This window comes from Diceros bicornis, chromosome 8 (genome assembly GCF_020826845.1).
Source record: "Diceros bicornis minor isolate mBicDic1 chromosome 8, mDicBic1.mat.cur, whole genome shotgun sequence".
Lineage (NCBI taxonomy): Eukaryota > Metazoa > Chordata > Mammalia > Perissodactyla > Rhinocerotidae > Diceros > Diceros bicornis.
Window position 1 is genome coordinate 766,137 of NC_080747.1, and position 7,648 is coordinate 773,784.

Sequence of the window (7,648 nt, forward strand, 5' to 3'; positions counted from 1 at the left end):
TGCAGCAGAGCAGGTCTCCTGCTGAGCAGGTGCCTGGCCAGGAGGGGGCCCCACACTCCGAGCTTCTGTCCCAGGCGCAAGGCCACCCCCAGGGCCCCTCCCACTGCTCGGATCCACCCCTGGACTGGGGCAGGGACGGGCTGAAGGTGGCTCCAAGTTAGGACTCTGGTGCTGGATGACATGAGGCTCCTCTGCCTGGGGGTCCTGCCTTCCGGGAGGGGACCCGGCCCCCATTCCACCCCCACAGTCCCGGGAGCTCCCAGTTGCCCTTTGGCAAATTCCTCTTAATTTGCATAACTTACTTTGCTGTGGCCAAAGTGGGGCTCCGATGCAGCCAGAGACCATCCCAGCCTGGTTAGCCAGGGCACTGGTGATTCGGGGAGCCAGCCCCACCCACCTGCCCAGTGCCCGGACCCTGACACTCTCTGTGCTATTAACTTCTGTCCCCGGTGCGCCTTAAGTGTTTCCTACTGAGGCCACAGAAGGTCTCCATGGCCCTTACAGCCACCCCGTCACACCTGTTCCCCACGTGGGCCATGCCTCGTGGGCTCCTTTGCAGCCTTCTTCCTGCCTGGCCTGCCCGGGGCTCCTCTGTCAGTCCCCACCCCTACCCCGGGCCCGGTCCCGCCTCTCCTCTGCTCCCTGATGCCCTGGGTCCACGTCCCAAAGAGACACAGCCTCTGGGCCTTTGCCATGCTCTGCTTTGGGGTCTCCCATGACCTGTGCAACTCGGACTCGCCTCGGCCTGCTCGTTGGCCTTTTCCACCCGGAGCCCTGCCCTGAGTCGTCAGCGGTGATGGGGTAACGGGGCTCCTTCGCTGCGGCCACCCTGGGCCCCGAGGTGGGCAGCAGGGTGCTGTGAGCAGGGCCCTCACCTGCCTGCTCCTCTCCCTCTTTCCTTTTTTATCAAAGCGTAACACAATGCACATACAGCTCGTAATGAAGTTCTGCATGCGTGCACACGCATGCAGCCACACAGACCATCCCAGCCCCCCAGGCCGCCCTCAGGTCCTTTCCCAGCAACATTCCCCAACCATCCTTCATCGTCAGAGTGGCTCAGCCTGTTCTGGAAACTTGAGAGAGGGAATCACCCTGAGTGGCTCACCTGTGGGGATGCAGTCACTCATGCCACCCGCTGCCATGTGGCGTCCCACTGGGTGAACAGAGCACGGTCGACACGCTTACACGTGACGTTTGCTGGACACGTACACTCACTCTGTGGGGAGGTACTGAGGAGTGGTATGGCTGGGCCCATGGTCACCAGACACCACACATGGTTGCTCCGCTCACATGCACCGTGTAGCACGGGCTTCCACTGCCCCACATCCTGCCTGCGCTTGGCGCTGGAGGCTGTGGTTTCAGGCATCCTGTTGACTGTGGGTCTTTTTAAACTGAGGTCCAGTTTGCACACTGAAATACACAGATGTTAGTGAACAGTGGGATGAGTTTTGGTAAATGTATGCACACGTCACCACCTGGGCACACGGCATTCCCAGACCCCAGAACATTACACGGCACCTCCTCCTCTGGAGCCCACACTCCCACATGCGATCACCCTCGGGGGCTGCCACCACAGATCAGTTCTGCCTTCACGTAGGTTGGTTGTAGCCTGTCTGCTCTTCTGTGTCCCACGTGTTTCCCCCAGCACGTGCCCGAGGCCCCTCCATGCTGCTGCATGCATCCGTGGCCCTCTGTGCATTGCGGAGGAGTAACCCCTCCCCTGTGCACCATGGTGTGGACCCATTCCCTTCTGGACGTATGTTTCCAGTTTTCAGCTACTCTGAATGAAGCCGCCGTGAACACCGCTGTCAAGTCTTTGTGGACGTCGTTCCCATTTCTCGTGGGTAGAATGACTGGTCATGGCGCTGCTGCCACAGACCCCCTAAGAAGCGGGGACACCCCGTGACATCCGTCAGCAGTGCGTGAGGTTCCGGCTGCTCCCCGGGTTTGCCAGCACTTCCTCTCCCGAGGCAGCTCTGCAGGGGGGTGTGCGGCCGCTCACGGAGGATTAATCTGCACTTCCCTGACGACTCCAAGCTCCTTCCAGTGCTGATTGGTTAGTCTATACCTCTTCAAGTCTTCTGCCCATTTTCTTCCATTATCTCGTTTTTCTTGATTTGTAGGAATTTTTTAAATATTCTGGATACAGATCCTTTGTCAGATATATGTTTTTATCTTTAACAACAGTGTCATTTCATCAGCAAAGGTTTTAATTTTAGTGAAGTTCAACTTACTAATTTTTTCTTTTATGGTTATTGGCTTTTTGTGTTCTAAGAAATACTTGTATCTCAAGGTCACACTTACAGTCTCTTACATCTTCTAGAAAGTTTACTTTTTGCTTTTATGTTTAGGTCTCGTCAACCTTAAAAATAAAAGCTAGTTATTTTACAAGCAAAACGAGTTTATTTGGGAATAGCCAAGGAATTGCATTCAGAATTTGTATGCTATGGCGGACCATGGGCAAATCCAACAAGCAAGGGAGAGGAACATTACTTTATGGAGAAAAAGGAGGAAATTGGGAGGGGTTGTCTTGAAGGAAAGCCCATTGGAGAAAAGCAAGAGTTCAGGGTGGTGATGGCTTCTCACTGGGGTCCTCAATTTCTGTCTGTGATGCAATGTGCATTTCCTCCTGTAATTGGCAGTTCTTTCCTGTTGATGACTTCTTTCTGCGGGGGTCTGTAATTGACTGTCTTTCCTGTAATTGACCTCGAGTGGCACTGCCTCAGAGCTCCTCCTTCCGGCCCCTGACTCCATTTTAAATGAGGTTTCCCTGGACCAACTGTCACAGTCTGTAACTGATTGCAAATTGACTTTTGTGTGTGGTGAGAGGAGGATCTTGAGGATCCTTCCCTCCCCATGTTTATCGTATTGTTCCAACATCATTTGTGGAAAAGACATTTTTTCTCCCCAATGAATAATGTTGGCTCCTTTGTTAAAAAAAAAAAAAAAAAAGGGAGGGAGGGAGTGAGGAAGGGAGGGAAGGAAGGAATTCCCCGACTGTACCCATCTGGGTCTATGGCTGGGTGCTGTCTTCTGTGTAACTGCCCTGCGGCCATCCCCACACCACCCTCCAGGCCCTCGGTCGCTGCAGCTTTGAAGGAAATCTTGAAACCAGGCAGTAGGAGTCTCTTTTGTGTTACTTATTCTCTGCTTCTATCGTTTCCTTGCGTTTCCACATGTCTTGACATGAGTACAGCCATGTTTGGCCACTCCATTGACCTATAGCCACCAGCACACAAAGAAATACAAAGCTGCTTTCTGTGTGGTGGGAACTGGCCTTTTCCCGGGAACTGGCCTTTCTCCCACGGAGAGAGTTGCAAGTTGTAACATTTCAAGGCTCTTTGGGCGTCATGGTGCGGGACGGACTGGCCATCTGTGCCGGGCTGGGACGATAACTAGAGAAAACAATGCACGTACACAACTACTGGGCTGGGACGATAGCCAGGGGACTCAGTGCACGTATGCCACTGATAACCATTTGTGCATGGAAACACTAAATGCTTGCTTTGCAAACTCTGTAACTGCTTATTCTGAAAATTACTGATGGTATAACAACTGCTGGAAACTGAGCCCTGGTGAGAGTTCCACCTGTGGAAGGGACGCCTTGCCCAGGACGTGTGATCCCTGCCCAGCCGCGTCAATTGACAGGGCTCTCCCAGCAGTGGGGCGTGGATGTTGTGAGTAACTGATTTGATGTGAAGTAATTGATTTATTGTGAAGTAATGATCTGATGTGTGCTGTTTTCGGTCAACCTGGTGTTTCTCTTTCCAGTTGATTTGTGTCATTTCTCTTCAGTCGATGTGGGTGTTTTCCCTTTCCAGTCGAGCTGATGTTTTTCCCCCTTAATATTTGACGTATTCGGATCTGTTGCAGACTATCGCCTTTACTATCCTCTATATAATAAAATATACCTTCAGTCCATTTGTTTGGAGTGGAAAGTTTCTTTTACGTCTCCGATCAAATCCCCTGAACCTCTCATAACACCACATAAATTTTAGAATCAGCTAAAAAATCATAAATATCGTTCCCTTGCATTTCCACATAAATTTTAGAATCAGCTTGTCAAAGTCTACCAAAAAACAAAAGAGAAAAGTCTGCTGAGATTTTAATTGGAATTTCACTGAATCTACAGATCAGTTTTGGGACTGATCTGCTCAGGCTGCCATGAAAAGACCACAGACTGGGGGATTAAACAACAGAAAATTATTCTCTCACAGTCCTGGAGGCCAGAAGTCCAAGATCAAGGTGCTGGCAGGGTCGCTTCCTGGTGAAGGCCCGCTTCCTGGCCTGCAGACGGTGCCTTCTCGCTGTGTCCTCATGTGGAGAGGGAGAGAGGGATAGAGATGGAGATGGACATGGAGAGAGAGGAAGAGAGGGGGGTGGGTAGAGAGGAGAGAGAGGGAGAGAGCTCTTCCTCTTATAACAACACCAGTCCTATCGGGTCAGGCCCCACCCTTATGACCTCGTTTAACCTTAATTACCTCCAAATACAGTCACATGAGGGGTTGGGGTTCAACGTAAGAGTTTGGAGGAGGAGGGACACAATTCAGTCCCTAACAGGGACTTAAAAACCTTGACAAGATGAGTCCTCCAGTCCTTGATCACAGGAGAGCTCTGTATTCAGGTCTCCTTTCAGTTCCCTCATCTACATCGTACAGTTCTCAGGGAACATCTTTTACATGCATTTTGTTAATTTAATCCTAACTATTTCAGGATTTTTAACACTATTGTGAATGTAACTTTTAAATTTAACTTTCCAATTGTTCCTATAAGGTAACATATAGACATACAATTGATTTTGTATCCTGTGACCTTACTAAACTCATTAGTTCTCGTAGCTCTTTGGTAAATTGTAAAGCATCTTCTATGTACACGATCATATCGTCTGCAAATAAAGACTTTTGCTTTTTTTGCTTCTTCCTTCTAATCTCCAGGCCTTTCATCTCTTTTTCTTCCCTTCTGTGCCAGCTGCAGCCTCCAGCCCAGTGTCAGACAGGAGGGTGAGGATGGATGTCCGTGTCGTTTCCAATCTTGGGTGGAAAGCATTGTCTTTCACTATTAAGGATGACATTCGATGTAGGTTCTCGTGTTCTTTATCAGGTTGGGGAAGTTCGCTTCTCGTTTTCTGAGTTATCATGAAAGGATGTTGAATTCTGTCAAATGTCCTTTTCTTCATCTGATGAAATTACCATATGACTTTTCTCCTTTATTCTGTTGCTATGGAGAGTTGCATCCATTGATTTTTGAATTGTTGGACACACCTTGCGTTCCTGAGATAATCGCACTAATTGTGGTGTGTTCTGTTTTTTGTATATTGCTAGATTCGGTTTGCTGGTACTTTGCTAAGCAGGTTGTTCCTGACACACTCTATTATTTTTCATGTCTGTAGGATATGTCCTGATGCTCCCTCTCGTTCCTGATGTTGCTCATTTGTTTCTTCTTTTTTCTTGATCAGTCTCGCTAGAGGCTTATCAGGTTTATAGATCATTTCAAAGACCCACCTTTTGGTTGATTGATTAATTTCCCCCATTGCTTGCCTGCTTTCTATTTGATTGATCTCTGCTCTTTATTATTTTTTTCCTTCTGCTTATTTTGTTTTGTTTTCTAGCTTCTTAAGAGAAAGATGAGATTACTGATTTGGGGCTTTTCCTTTCTAATATAAACATCCCATAAATTTTTGTTGTTTTCATTTTCATGCAGTTCAAAGTATTTTATAATTTTCCTTGTGATGTCTTCTTCGACCCATGGATTATTTAGAAGTCTGTTGGCTAATTTCTAAATATTTGAAGATTTCCCAAATATTTTCTCTTATTAAGTTCTAATTTAATTCTGTTGTTAGAAAATATACTCTGTGTGGTTACAATCCTTCTACATTTAGAGTCTTGTTTCGTGTGTGTCCTGGTGAACATTCCACGTGCACCTCACAGGAAGGTGCGTCCTTCTGCGTTAGGTGGCGTGTTCCACTGTCAGTCGGTCAGGGTGGTTGGTGGAGTTGTTAAGTCTTCTGTGTCCTTACTGGTTCTCTTTTCACTTGTTCCATCACTGACAGAAGAGTCTTAAAATTTACAACTCTAGTCGTGAATTTGTCCACTTCCCCTTTAGGTCTGTCAGTTTTGTTTCACGTATTTCGAGTCTCTGTTACCAGGTGCAAGCACAGTTAGGATTAATGTCTTCCCAAAGGATCCGCCCCTTTTCCATTGGGAAATGCCCATCTCTGGTAACATTTCTGGTTATAAAATCCACTTTGTCTGATGTGAACACCGCACTCCAGCTCTTGGCTTAGTGTGTGCACCTGGTATCTTTCTTGATTCTTTTACTCTTAAGCCAAGTCTTAAATTTGAATTGTGTTTCTCATAGACTGCATATAGTTGGGTCTCTTAATCCAATTGCACAGTCATTGCCTTTTACCCAGTCCTGATGGTTGTGGTTACATCTGTCGGCTCGCACTTGAGTCCCAGTGTCCCACCTGTTCTCCGTTCCCGTCTCTGTCTTCACCTGCCTTCTTTTGGGCTGAGTATTTTTAAATGACTCCATTTCATCTTTGTGGGCTTTTTAGCTATACCTCCTTGTTTGTGGTTCAGTGCACATCTTTTACCACAAGTACCTTCAAACATCATCATACCACTTCATGGAAAAATGAAACTCTTAGAGCACATACCACCATTTCTCCCCCCTCTGTTCTTTGCGCTATTGTTGTCATATACTTTTCTTCCACAGATGTCCTATACCCTACAATATCTTGTTGCTATATTTTCTTTACGCTATGATTTATAAAAGAAATTTAAAATAAAATCGATGTGACACACCTACCATTTACACATCCTCCATTCCTTTCATAGATCTAAGTTTGCACCTGACAGCATTCTCCTTTCAGTTGAAGAACACCAGTAACACTTCTTTGACTGCGGACCTGCTGGCGATGAACTCACTCAGCTTTTATTTGTCTGAAAATGGTTTTATTTCATCTTAGTTTAGTTTGGAAGGATCTTTCACTGCACACACAGTTCTAGGTTGATGGTATTTTTTCTTTTACTACCTTAAAGATTTTGTTCCATTGTCTTCAAGCTCGCATTGTCTTAGCCCAGAAATCTCGTTTTCTTGTCTTTGTAACTGTTTGTATTCACCTCTTCTCTCCAACTGCTTTTAAGATTTTTGTCACCAGTTTTCCATGATTTGATTATGTGCCTTGGGTGATTTTCTTTGTGTTTATCCTGCTCAGGGTTTATCACCTCTGAACGTTCCAAGTGGTTCTTTTAAAATATGTTCTGGTTCTCACCATAATTCATCTCTGCTGATTTTCTTTATTCATTCAACATTCAACAAATATTGAGCACCTACTGTGTGCCTGACCTCATGAAACAAAACAAAGATCCCTGTGCTCATGGAGCATATGTCCTGGGGGTGGAGAAGACAGAAAAAACCCAAACTGATAATAAAATTACAAGCCTTGTGTGACACATGGTGTAACTGCCGTGGTACAAAGTGGAGGACTCTAAGAAAACGGAGAGAGGGAGGCCTTGTGACAGCACAAGAGAGGGGGAGAGTGGCTGGCTCTGCAAAGCCCAAGGAGGCTGGAGGGAAGCAGAGGGGCAAGCACATGTCAGGAAGGCCCACAGGCAGATGGAAGGGTCTGCTTTACTCTGGGATG